This window comes from Panthera onca, chromosome B2, assembly GCF_046562875.1.
Source record: "Panthera onca isolate mPanOnc1 chromosome B2, mPanOnc1 haplotype 2, whole genome shotgun sequence".
Taxonomy (NCBI): domain Eukaryota; kingdom Metazoa; phylum Chordata; class Mammalia; order Carnivora; family Felidae; genus Panthera; species Panthera onca.
Window position 1 is genome coordinate 57,082,224 of NC_138343.1, and position 13,456 is coordinate 57,095,679.

Sequence of the window (13,456 nt, forward strand, 5' to 3'; positions counted from 1 at the left end):
CCAAGGTATCCCTATTAGTCCAGGATCTGGGGATGACAGGAATAGTGTCATGGTGGCAAAAATCTAGACTCTCACTCCTGGATTAGATGAATTCCTACCATTTTCTGTCTTTAATCTTCCTCCAAGATTTAAGTTCCAGGCAATAAGTGTTTCATTAACCTATTTTCAATCATATACTCAAATATTGGTTAAGAAACTGTAGGCATCCTGGAGTACAATCCTACCAGGCTAAACTAATAATAATAGTAATAATAATTATAATTATAATTCCTCTAAAAGGAATGTGGTGTCAAGAAGGGGAAATGAGGGGCACCTTGATGGCTCATTCAGTTCAGTGTCTGACTCTTGATTTCGGCCCAGGTCATGATGAGATTAAGCCACATGTTGGAGTCTGTGCTGACAGCTCAGAGCCTGCTTGGGATTCTCTCTCCCTCTCTCTCTGCCCCTCCCTCCCACTCATGCATGTGCACATGCGTGTGCACTTTCTTTCTCTCTCTCTCAAAATAAATAAACAAACATTTAAAAAATAAGAAGGGGAAATGAATGGTTGGCAGTCACAGATTTAAGATGCCCAACACACCATTCTTAACCATTTTCTGTAAACTGCCTTTCCTATTTTCAACTCATGGCTAAATGAAATAATTTTTTGCAGCCATTCTGAAAAATCAGAAAGCTCCTTATCATTTGCTTGATGGCCTCAGTCACTGAAGTACGGGAGGAGCTAAGTGGCTTTTATTCAAGCTGCAGTTCTGATCATGGAAAGCTCTAGGGTTCATGATACAGTCAGTTCACTAATGGAGTTTTCTCCCCATTGCTGAGTGGCGACACAACCAGTTGATTTGATGAAGTGGCTTGTTGTGCATTATGTTGAGTGTGAAAGGTATGAATGATGTCACCCAAAACAATATGATCAGCTATGCTTCATTCCTCTTTCATATCGCCAACTGGCCAGTTGTCACCGTGGACATGGCCTTCCTTCTCTTCTTTGCTGTCCTGTATTAATTCAGAATGTCCAGTTCATCCCACATTTTGATTCCCTCTGTTGCTTCCTTGTTCCTGCTGGTAACTTGCTTTCTCCACTTTGTTAATATCTACTCCTTCTCCTTCCTCTCCTCCTCTTCCTTCTTCTTCTTTAAGTAGGCTCCACACCCAACATAGGGCTTGAACTCATGACCCTGAGATCAAGAGTCACATGCTCTATGGACTGAGCCAGCTATGTGCCCCTTAACTATCTTCTTAGTAAGGAAATCCTGCCATCCTTTATTTTTATAGGGGGAACAGAAAACCTTAGAAAGGAGATGTGTGTGCCAAACACTAAACTCAGGAGAACGCTGGCTGGTTGTTTAACGGTTTCAGACTCATCAAGGAGCAGAATAGGAGAAATACTTTAAAAGGTAATTACATTCTTTGCTTAGGTTTTTGGCAGAGTTGACAGTATTGAGAAATAGTCAAATTCAACCTGTGGAATAGTTTTAAGAAAAAAATAAAAATTTTGATTACATATTGATTTTTCTTAGGATAAGGAGAATGAGGTAGCCTCTTGTTTTGTTGATGAGCCAATTTTCTTATCCAGTCTGTTCATTGATACGACTCTATTGCTGATTGCTAACCCAATTATTTCATAAATGGTTAAGTTAGATTTTCAGAGGAGTATACTTGAAAGTTATCAGAAATAATCTGGACAAGCTTCTCTTCATTTTCTTTCTCAGTTCAAGTGCTAAGAAATAGTCCTAACAATAGTTTGAGGCATCATTAGATATGTATCTTTGTTTGGGCAGAGCATGTATGATTTGGTCTGGGAGTCTGAATTGCCCACAAATACTTCACTGAACTTTTCAGAGAGGTTAGCTCCCCTCAAAGCTGAAGCAAAAGTTCATGTCATACTACCTTTATTAGTATCCCTGCAATCCCAGAAAGAGAAAACAGAAGAATGAGGACAGAAAGATGGGAGAGCCAGTCCAAGGATGACCTACCAGGACAACCTTCCAGTTTTGCTTCTTCCAACACCCTGACAAAGCAGCCAAGCCATTCCCACCGGCCCCAGAGTCCCTGTATACCTACAACTCAGTACACTTTTCTCTCTCCATACTAGTCAATGACCATTTGTACTGCTCATGACACTGCCTACAGGGAGAATTTCCTTTCAAGCCTGTCCTTCCATCCCTGGGTGGGGCTGTAATGAGTAATCTATTTTTCTGCTGGCACTAATGTATGGTGAGAATTCATGTGTAAACTGGCCCTGTCATCTCTTCTTCTCTCACTTGGTCACAGGGGATCACTCCTTCTCTCTCACACCTCATGAGGCCCCAGATGTGAGTTGAGGGAAGTCCATTGTGGCAGGTGCCATGAGAGTTTGAAATACATGGATGTGTAATTTATTTGTGCCTTCTGGGCATGTTCAGGCTGGACCCCAATTTTTCATTTCTATCATAAGTCTGCTGATACAGCTACCAAACTTATCACTCATTGTGTCTGATAATAGCATAACAGCAGTTCTAGTTGTTTAGTCACCTGACGTTCCGTGATCGGGCACACAATTTCGACCAGCATCTAGTAAAACATCCAAAACCAACTTAATACCATTTGAGACCACTGTTGTTATCTCCTCTTCCTGAACCTCCTAAGTTGTATTGGCTGTGCCCACTTCAAAGCCTGATTCTCCAGCCTTTCTCCTAAACAATGAGTACCTGAATCCTTCTAGCAAATTCCTTTTATTTAAATTAAGCAGTCTGCTTTTGTTTCTTGCAACCAAAAATCTCTGATATATGAAAATTGTGTACTGGTCAGGCAGGTTAGGTAGTTATGTAGTGGTTAGTTCCTTTGTTCTGAATTATGTATTTTCACATTAGCATATGTTATCATCATGACATTATTTATTGATCTGCTACAGCAAAACATAAGAAAACTGAGTTCCCATTGTGCCAAAGAGAAAAAGCAACTTGGGTCTCGTGCCTCTACAATAAAGCAAAGTAAAACAACAACACTGTTTACATCTAATTTGATCCTAGGCTTCCTTCTGTGGTTATTTCACATCCAATTCACACAACATTCAATGCTATGCATTTAACTAACCTAAGTGTGAAACTACATATCCACTCCTGAAATTCTGTTAATTTCATATAAAAGAATCAATTACAGGGGCGCCTGGGTGGCTCACTCATTTGAGCAACTGACTCTTGATTTCAGCTTAAGTCATTATCTCATGGTTCGTGAGTTCAAGCCCCACATTGGGCTCCACCACTGACAATGCAGAGCCTGCTTGGGATTCTCTTTCTCTCTCACTCTCTCTCTCTGCCTCTCCCCTGCTTTTGTGTGTGTGCACTCTATCTCTCTCTCCCTCTCTCAAAATAAATAAATAAACTTTAAAAAAAAAGAACCAATTACAGGGATTTTTTATGCTTTAGTGAGAATTATATTTTTTGTAGCTACTTAGATTAGGACATTAAAACTGAAAAAATATCAATATCATTCTTAAACTCCTTTTTCCTCAAAACACCTTCCTGTAAACTAGTCAAAGAGATAGCTAGGTTGCTGGAGAACAGAAGTGAGAGGAGCACTTTTCAATGCATTCCTTTGAGGCTTTAAAATTTGCCATTATGTTGGGGCACCTGGCTGGCTCAGTCGGTTAACTCACAGTTTGTGAGTTTGAGCCCCGTATTGGGCTCTGTGCTGACTGCTCAGAGTCTGGAGCCTGCTTCAGATTCTGTGTCTCCCTCTCTTCTGACCCTCTCCCATTCATGCTCTGTCTGTCTCTCTGTCTCAAAAATAAATACACATTAAAAAAATTATAATAAAATAAAAATAAATAAAATTTGGCATTATGTTAACAGATGCCAATTCAAAACATAAAATAAAACCATCAGCTTTCAGAAAAGCAAGTAAATAATCCAATAAACTGTGTTGATGTATCTTTGTATGAAAGAATAATAAATATTTGGTAAAAATTATGTTTTTAGGCAACACTAAATGATAACATTTAGGGATGTACACTGGGTGGTAAAAATACAAACAAAAATAAAGAAATTATTACCATAAAAGTCATTGGGGCAATAAAATTTCAGCAGCAGTAGAGAAGGTTATGTTGAGGTAGAGAGAGGTGGCTGAGAAAGGTGGTTCCTACAAGAGTGCTTACCTTACACTAATTGATTCTTTTATACAGTTTTCTGTATCTGTGTTATATTTCACAATATAAAACATTCTCAAGAAAACTCTTGTTTTTTGAAGGATTTTTTAATGGGTTGGGAAAATGCTCACAATATAAAATTCAGTGGAAAAAGGGCAGGTACACAATTCTGTAGATTCCAGGTATGCACATGCACAGTGGATATTTGCAGAAATAGACATTACAATAACTATACCAAATGTGAATTGTATTTCGTTTTTTTCTTATTTCATATAGCTGCTCTCTTGGCTTAAATGTACAACATCATAATTTGTAAGATAATATTACAGAGATGAGGTGATAAATCTAACTTGCCAGGTAAGCACTGTGTTAACCCTTCTCCTTCTTCAGTGCCCATCAAGGTAGGCATTTAATGGGTTATAATCATAACATTTTAGAGCTAGAGAAAAATCATGAGATCATCTTCTCACATACCTCTATTTCTCAGAGGTAGAAACCAAACAGCAGATAGGCTAACTGAACTTGGCCACGGTCCAAGATTAGGTAGTCTTGGACCTGGGACAGGGCCCAGTTTCTCTCCTCCCTCTCACACTGATGTATGCATTGCATGGAGGGTGAACACAAAGCCTTGCTCTTTAAGAAAAGTTTTACTGACTTTTCCCAGAACGTGAGTATTATGAGAATTATCATTGAGCAATATTACCAATAAAATGTAAATTTGTAATGCAACAGCAAATGCTGAAAATTAACATTGGAGAGATTTTATTTTTGAATTTTTTAAAGAAAGCAAGAACAATAACACATTCTGTGACTTCTAGAAGACCTGCTTGAATTCACTTATCTAACATGGTAATGGTAGCTTGTGACTGCAATAAAGTCCATCATTACTGCTTTTATTGCTATAAAAATGATAAAGCCTACACGGCAACTGCTTTCGATCATGCTTGTTTGGACAGGCTGCTTCTGACTTCCACCTCATTCGTACTTTAGCCCCACTTCTGTGCCATGTAGACCCAAGCAGTTTGCACAAACACCACATGACCTCAACTGTACCTCCCAGAGAGAAGAAAAAAATAAATAAATAAAAGAGACAAACTACTAATAGATAAATAAATAAATAAATAAAAAAGACAAATGCTAATTGTGACTCTTTCACCTATTCTTCATTTTTTAAATTAGTTTTCAAAACGCTTCAAGTTTTAGTTCCTTAATATATAATATTCTAACTTTCCTCCCCACATTTTATTACTTTCTGAGAGATAATCTGTAACCTCTAACCTTCACTGAGCACCTACTACATGCCAGACACCATCCTCAGGGGTAGGAATATAGAAATAAATAAATGTCTCTTCCCTCAAGAAGCTCGTTATCTAGTGAAGAAGCAGCTACACAAATAAGCTGATGATGGCAACAAGATGTGGGTGGTACTATGTGGAAACCAGGGAATGTTCTGCTGATACTTAACACAAGTGGCTGGCTCCACATTTCTATCCCTCTGTATGACATCTTAGAGCCACAGAATGAAACCAAGTGAAGCCCTACGGGTCCCAATCCCCAGTTCCTGTCAAGCTTATATAAGCAAACAGCTTTTCTGTCTGAATGTAGAAAACAAACACTATACAAAAAAACACTAAATAAATCCCTCAGATAGAATTTCTAAGACTAGAGTGTAAAAAATATACATGTTTTATCTCTACCTTTCCACGAAGTGGACAGAGAACTAATTCCATAAAGAAGGGGACTGTGGAAGACATTGTAATACACTAACCATCATCCAGGTCATTCCTTATGAACAGATTCTCAATTTTATTTGGGGCAATAACGTGTACAGCCCATAGTACTTTGTAAGATAATTACTATTCCAGACCCTATTTCTGTTAAACATACCAATGTGGCACAGTTCTGCCAATGAGATTTCATGGAAATCTGTCAGGAGGCTTCTGAGACTTTTTCAATGCTTGTAAAAACAGCAATAGGAGAAGATCTTCCTTTTACTACTTCTTTCTGATTTGAAATCAGATGAGATGTTTGGAGCTGTGGCAACCACGGAGCAATGAGGTGGCAAGAATAAAGACAAAAGCCAGCATGCTAAGGACACAGAGAAGAAAGAATCTGTATCCTTGGTAACATTTTAGGGGGGTTGGACTGTGGACTGCCTGCCCTCAATTTCTGTTAGGTAAACATTACATGTGTCTATGAGTTAAGCCATTTTAAAATGTTTATTATGTTACTTGCTGCTGGAAGCATTGCTAATACAGATAAATATCTAACTTGTTCATCTCTCTAACTTTAGTACTGAGAACAGCGGCTGACATGTAGTAAGTGGTCAAAGAATAGTTATTGAAAGACTAAAGAATGAATGGATTTTAGATCAGGTACCAAGCACCATACCTAAACTTGTGGGTGATAAAGATATTGTACTTATTTTATATTGAATTTCTATCTTGAGTATAATTTCTCTAAAAATAAAATGTGCAATGCAAATTTGTTTGCCTTATACTGCTTTATCCTTGCTAACAAAAGCTCAAATTTTTTTATCCTTCAGCACATTATCCAAGGGAGGACAGACCCTTCTTTGGTCCCAGGAAAATCAGTCTTGTTTGATTCAAGCCAATTGTGCTAGTCTCATATCCTTTGCCTATGCCTGGGCGTCGGAGACACCTGGAGCCAATGGGGCTGTTGAGTTTGTGCTGAAAAATCAGCTGATAGCCTTATGGGGTTTCCCTTGTGCATAACAGTTGATTTTCTCTTGCTGCTCTTAAGATTCTGTCTTTATCTGGAATCTTTGACATTTTAATTATATGTATCTTGGTGTGGACCTCCTTGGGTTTGGGGTTTTTTGGGGGGTTTCCTTGTTTTTTCTTTTTATAGTATTTCTGCACTACCTGGACCTGGATTTGGTTTACTTCCCCAGGTTAGGGAAGTTTTTAGCTATTATTTCTTCAAATGATTTCTGCTACTTTCTCTCTCTCTTCTCTCTCTCTTCCTTCTGGAACCCCTATAAGGACAATGTTAGTAGACTTGATTTTGTCCCAGAGATCTTTTAATCTATCTTCATTTTCTTAATTCTTTTCTCTTCTCGTTGTTTAGCTTGGTTGTTTTCCAATACCCTGTCTTTCAGATCACTGGTCCATTCTTCTGCATCTTCTAATCTGTTGTTGATTCCGTCTCATGTATTTTCCATTTCAATTATTGTATTCTTCAACCCTGAGTATCTTTATGATCATTATTTTGAAGCTTTTCTCAGGTAGATTGTTTATCTTCATTTTGTTGAGTTCTTTTTCTGGACTTTTGTTTTGTTCTTTCATTTGGAGCACAGTCTTCTTATTTTGATTGACTTTCTGTGTTTGTTTCTATGAATTAAATGGAAAAGCACTTTTTCCTGTCTCAAAGGAATAGCTTTGTTAGGCATTTCCTTGGGTAGACTGCATATTCCTGGCTTTGGCTGGCTAGCTCGAGCTATAGCAGGCACAGGCTAAGGATCACAGGGCACTCTACACAGAGATGCCCTGGCAAGACAGATGAAGCTGAAGCAGGTACAGGCTAGAGCAAGGGGAGATCTCAGGGTATTCCATGCAGAGGGGTCCCTGGCAGGATGACTGAAACTGAAATAGGTGCAGACTGGATGGGCCTGGGGTGCTCCAAAGAGGGTTATCCTAGCAGGACACCTGGAGCTGAGATATAGGGGCATGGGGGTATGAGATACAGAGGGTATAGGGAGACTGGTAGGATAGCTAGAGCTGCAGTGGGCGGGTGATAGGAGGTTGCAGGGCACTCCATACAGAGGGTGCCCTGGTGGAGCTGAAGCAGATGTGGGCTAGGTATGTCTCAGGGTGCTTTGCACCTGTTGCCTTGGCCAGACAACTGGAGCTCCAGGGGTACTGTCCAGGGGTGTTCTGGTATGCACCATGCTAGGACCACCTTAGTGTTATGGCTGGAGCTTGGGCAGGTGTGTGGCCCTGGGGCGCCAGCTGGGGTGATATGGGCTAGGGGCCCAGGACTCACTGAAGTGACAGGCTGGCTAGGATGCCCGGGCCCTGGTTCTGTCTATGCTATCAAGGTGGAGAAGTAGCATAAACAATGGTGCTCACCAGTCCCTCTGACTCTCAAGAGCAGTCCTCATGTCCCCTGCCATTTTAGACACTCAAGGGCTGGTGAGACCTTTAAATCATGGCTCTTTTTCTGTGCCCCAAGGAAGATGAATCTGCAAAAAGATTCCTCCATTACCATCTTGGACCCAAATTTTGTTTCTTCATACTGAAATGTCTTTTCTGCAAATTGTCACAGCAGTGGAAATGTCACTTTACTTCTAGGTAAACCACTGAATCATTAATCTTGTCCTTAGTCACTCAGTATCCCTAGTATTGTTGTAACTAATTAAGTGAAGAACTTCAGTTGAATAATATTTATAATATAATATAATATAATATAATATAATATAATATAATATATATAATTTATTGAGAAGATTGATCTTAGACACTTGATCTTAGACAAAAGGCCGAGGAGCGATGAGAGAAGTATTGATAAATGTGTAGAGATTCTGTAAAATGTTGAAAAGTTTAAGCAACAAAGTAACATTAAGTTGTGACATTTATAAAACATGGTATTTACTTGTTTGTTGATGTATTCATTCACATGCAGATGCTCTCGCTAGAAAAGCAGAGGGATAGGCAGACATAAGAAAGATTAAAAACCCTCACAAACTAGGCAGAGACAAGAAGCTGAATAAAACTGGAGCCAAAAAACAAAACAAAACAAAACAAAACAAAACACTATGAAATTGAAGGAAGGAAGAGAGCCTTAGTTCATAATATGTTGTATGATTTAGATTTTTACTCAAGTGAGATATTAGAGAATCACAGGTTAACCACCTAAATGTGATAATTTTCAAATAACTTAGAAAAAGTATGGTTTGATTTATTCTAAGAATTGCTATCATTAACAAAATTTTATCTTTGAAGAATAAATCATAATAATACTGTTTTTTTCATACAGTAAATATTCCTTCTATTTATTCTTATTGATCCTATTGGAAACCTTGTTTTTTATTGCCTTGTTTAAAATCTAAACCATCAATAAGATAGCAAAGCATATGTTAATGACACTTAAACCTTTTGCAACCTTGAACAAGTAGAAGACTGGCAATAAGACTTTAATCTGTCAGCTCGGCAATTTTCTAAACCTGTCACTAAATTCTGTGAATCCACTTACCCAAAAGGTCAGCAGAAGTAAAGTCTTCATTGCACAAGTTGATACCAGTACTATGTCGTTTGCCAAGAACACTTAGTAAAATAAAGAATTCCATTGTTTCAATAGGTTGACCTAGCAACTTAGTCAGAAAGGTGGGTTTTTTTGGTTTTTGGTTTTAAGTCTATGTATTTATTTTGAGAGAGAGAGAGAGAGAGAGAGAGAGAGAGAGAGAAAGAATCCCAAGCAGGCTCCACGCTACCAGCACAGAGCCTCACATGGGACTCAAAACCATGAACTGTGAGATCATGACCTGAGCCAAAATCAAGAGTTGAATGCTTAACTGACTGAGCCACAGGTGCCCCAGAAAGGTTTTCTTTATACTAATTTAGACGAAGAGACAGAATAAAGTCAAATAACTGTTTTAAGGTAGAGGTACTCCAAAGTAGTGCTTAAGGGCTCTGAAGTTTGATAGATCTGGGTTTGAATCTTGGCTGTACCAGCTGTGAGATCTTAGTTTACTTTCTCTATGATTCAGTGTCTCCATTTGTGAGATGGGGATAATAATAGTTCAAATGCAACAGATACTGCTGTCTCTCAATATCCATTCTCCCCTTCTTCCTCAGCAACAGAATCTTAATTTTTTTTTTTTTAATTTTTTTTTTCAACGTTTTTTATTTATTTTTGGGACAGAGAGAGACAGACAGAGCATGAACGGGGGAGGGGCAGAGAGAGAGGGAGACACAGAGTCGGAAACAGGCTCCAGGCTCCGAGCCATCAGCCCAGAGCCTGACGCGGGGCTCGAACTCACGGACCGCGAGATCGTGACCTGGCTGAAGTCGGACGCTTAACCGACTGCGCCACCCAGGCGCCCCCAGAATCTTAATTTTTTAGCTAGACACATAAATGATTTAAAAAAAAAGTCTTTTACAACTAGGTGTGGTCTAAGTTCTGGGATATATGTGGAAATGGTATGTGCTACTTCTGGGAAGTGTCTTTAAAGAAAGAGGGTGTGACCTCTTGCACCCTTCCTTTTTCCAACAGCTGGAAAATGACGTGATGGCAGGGCTATAACAGCCTGCTTTGTCCTTGAGGTAGCCTTGTGAATGAAAGCTACGTATGCCAGAAGTATAAAACAAAGATTGAATCCCTGCCACTACGTCATATCATCCCTGGACTGTTTCTGGAATACTGGAACAGGAAAGAGAAATAAACCATCTACTTAAGCCATTGTTTAGTGGTATATAATTCTTCTCTCTCTGTCAACCTTAATCCTAATTGATAATACTACCACAAAGAAAGGTTTTGAGAATTAAATAAGATCATGTGTGAGCTATATAGTAGGTGCCCAATAAATGATGCCTATTATCATTATCATTATTAGTAATATTCAAAGATAATATTATGGACTAAAAACACATAAGAACAAAATATATCTATAAAAACATACCTTTCAGACCAGTGGCATTAAGGAATTATAAAGACACTTATCAAAGAGTAAACTCTATCCTGGGAAGCAACTTTTGATGTCATAAAATAAATTACCTGCAGTAAAGAAAAGAGGTCAAATACCTAGAATAGCTCCAAATCTCCATGGTAACCATATGATTTCTTATACCAAGTGTCGTCCAATGTTCCCAGTCTGCAAGACCTTGAATATTAATGAGTGTAATTGAAAATGGAGTATGTACATGTGGTTTGCTGTAAAGCAAAACCTTCTGACTGGTGATGGATCTCCTAATGGTAACCTCACCTGTCAACAAAAGCACTATGCAAGAAAAGAAACAATTTTCAAAACATAATCATTAAAAACTCAAAACAAGGACCATTAGTAGGAAAAAAATATATATATATATAATAAATAAATAATTTAAATACATATTTGATTTCTGCACCATAATTTGTCATGAATCCTTTGAAGTTACATACTATGCATCAGAGATATTGATGGAAAATTTGAAGATTCCAGAGCAGCCTCCCTCCACCCCTAATCAGAAATTATGTCCAAAATAATGTCATAAAAGATTTTTTATTAATGCAACCCAATAATTTTTCAAAGTATCCGTTGTCATGATTTTTACCTCTTTCCCATAATTCTGCTGCCAGAGCACACCTTAGATGACTAGCTTGTTTTCCCTAATAATTCCAATGTCAATTCTGTTTATTTACTTTTCTAGTTTTTTATACCTAAACTAGGTATCTTGAAGCCCCAGCAGAAAAGGCAGGAGTAAATTTTACAGCTGCTATGCATGCATACAATTAGCATTTTTAAGCATCCTCATTGCAAAGAACTAGCAATGGAATCTAACTATGGTAAAGGCTAAGGACCGTACTCCACCTCACCAGGATTCATATTTTGAGACTGAGACCAAAAAAAAAGAGGGTGGGAGGGGATGTAGGTATCAGCATCAAAATTTTGCAAGTAAACAAAGGTAATGCTCAGAGGTATTAGATAACTTGACCAAGATCCCACACCTTGTTTGTGTATAGCCCAAACAAGATCTGATTTTAAATCTCTTTAACGCTATAGCTTGGGCTTTTTTCAGCAAGCCATTTGGCCTCCACCACAGAGAGGATAAAAGCAAGATTTTGCCTTTAACACTTGGAATAGTAATGCAATAATCATGAACGTACTTGGGAAGTTGCAGAAAAGATTTTTTGCAAAAGGGTGACTCAACATTGAGAAATAGTCATTAAGAGATTTCAGATCAAAGAAAAGATATTCTTGAGGCCCTATATGTTTTGGAATTCAGATTTTAGAAAGAAAAAAAGGGTACATATGTCATATATTATGACACATTCCAGCAGGATCTAGATAGCACCCCTTTATCAAACACATTAATATTTCTGTAGTAAACCATATGAGAAGCTATACAAGTCACATGTCAGTTCAGTAGTTTTTACTGCTAAATGAGTTCAGGTCAGATCAGGTTTTGCATTTCTAAAATACTTCCTCTTTTCAGAGCTTTTTGGATCTCATAATTACAGGTAAAGGACATGGACCTATACTATGTCCTGTCTCACCAGGTGAGGGAAATGCTTATGATAAACTGACTGATTATCAGAACTGACTTTCCACTAACAGAGTGAAGACATCACATATGCCAAGTCTGTCCCATATAGTTGGCACAAGCTTGTTTCCTGTTTTGTGACTCAATTACAGTCCATTATGTGACTCAATTGAATTTAAAAGTAGGCCATGAAAATGAAATACAGGTCAGTATACTAAAATCCAGGTAAGCTATTAAGTAATTCATGTGTGACTATTCTAATTCAATGTTAAAGCTATACTTAACTTCCAAGTTTTACATTTAACTTGCAAATAAACAATTGAGAAAATTAGGAACTACTGTAAATAGATTATTAGTCCCTGAAATTCAATCATTAATGTCTCATTAAGATCCATCCTGTTCAGATTAAAGGCATTTGTTACCATTCTTTACTTTGACAAATAGATTTGAAGTAAACATTCAGCACATTAAAATCCAACAAACGGGTGCCTGACTGGCTCAGTTGGTAGAGCATGCAACACTTGATCTGGGGGTTGTAAATTTAAGCCCCATGTTGGGGTGTAGAGATTACTTAAAAATAAAATCTCAAAAAAGTAAAAATAAAATAGCTGATATAATAAAATAAAATAAAATTTAGCAAATAACTTTTTCTACCCTGTAACTGTATAAACCTGTGGAGTGATTTAATGTGTTATCATTTGTCATTTGTTGAGAAGCCTCTATATCTGGATCCAACAAATTCTAAAACTACAGATAAATTTGCAAGTAAGCATATACTCATCAAAAAAATTAACCGCTAAATCTCTCTCATCATTTTACTCTAGTATTGCATTGATATTTTTCTCTCTTCTTCTAAGTCTCCTTTTATGTTCAGTCTTCCTAGATTCTACAACTGAAACTATTTTCCCATTATTTTCAAATGTTGAAATATGTTGGCTTTGATCTTCAGGAGATTTATCAATCAATATTGATAAGAACTAGGAAAAATAGTAAAACAATGAAAATGTACATAGACATCTGAACAGCGATTTTGGCATAATTATTTTTCTTAATAAACTTGTGACCTGTGCTAATGGCAGCATTGTCAATGTGACAATGGCTACTGCTGTTTTTGATTTTTTGCCTTGTAAAT

At 37.7% G+C, this 13,456-nt stretch overlaps 1 long non-coding RNA gene across 1 annotated transcript in view; it reads left to right on the forward strand.

Moving 5' to 3' along the window:
* LOC132667242 (uncharacterized) overlaps positions 1-10,580 on the forward strand; it is a 13,853-nt gene extending 3,273 nt beyond the window's left edge. Inside the window, exons 2-3 of the long non-coding RNA XR_009605055.2 lie at positions 1,273-1,394; positions 10,358-10,580. This is a non-coding gene — a long non-coding RNA (uncharacterized LOC132667242). The remainder of the gene's footprint in view (positions 1-1,272; positions 1,395-10,357) is intronic.
* The last annotated feature ends 2,876 nt before the right edge of the window (positions 10,581-13,456 follow it).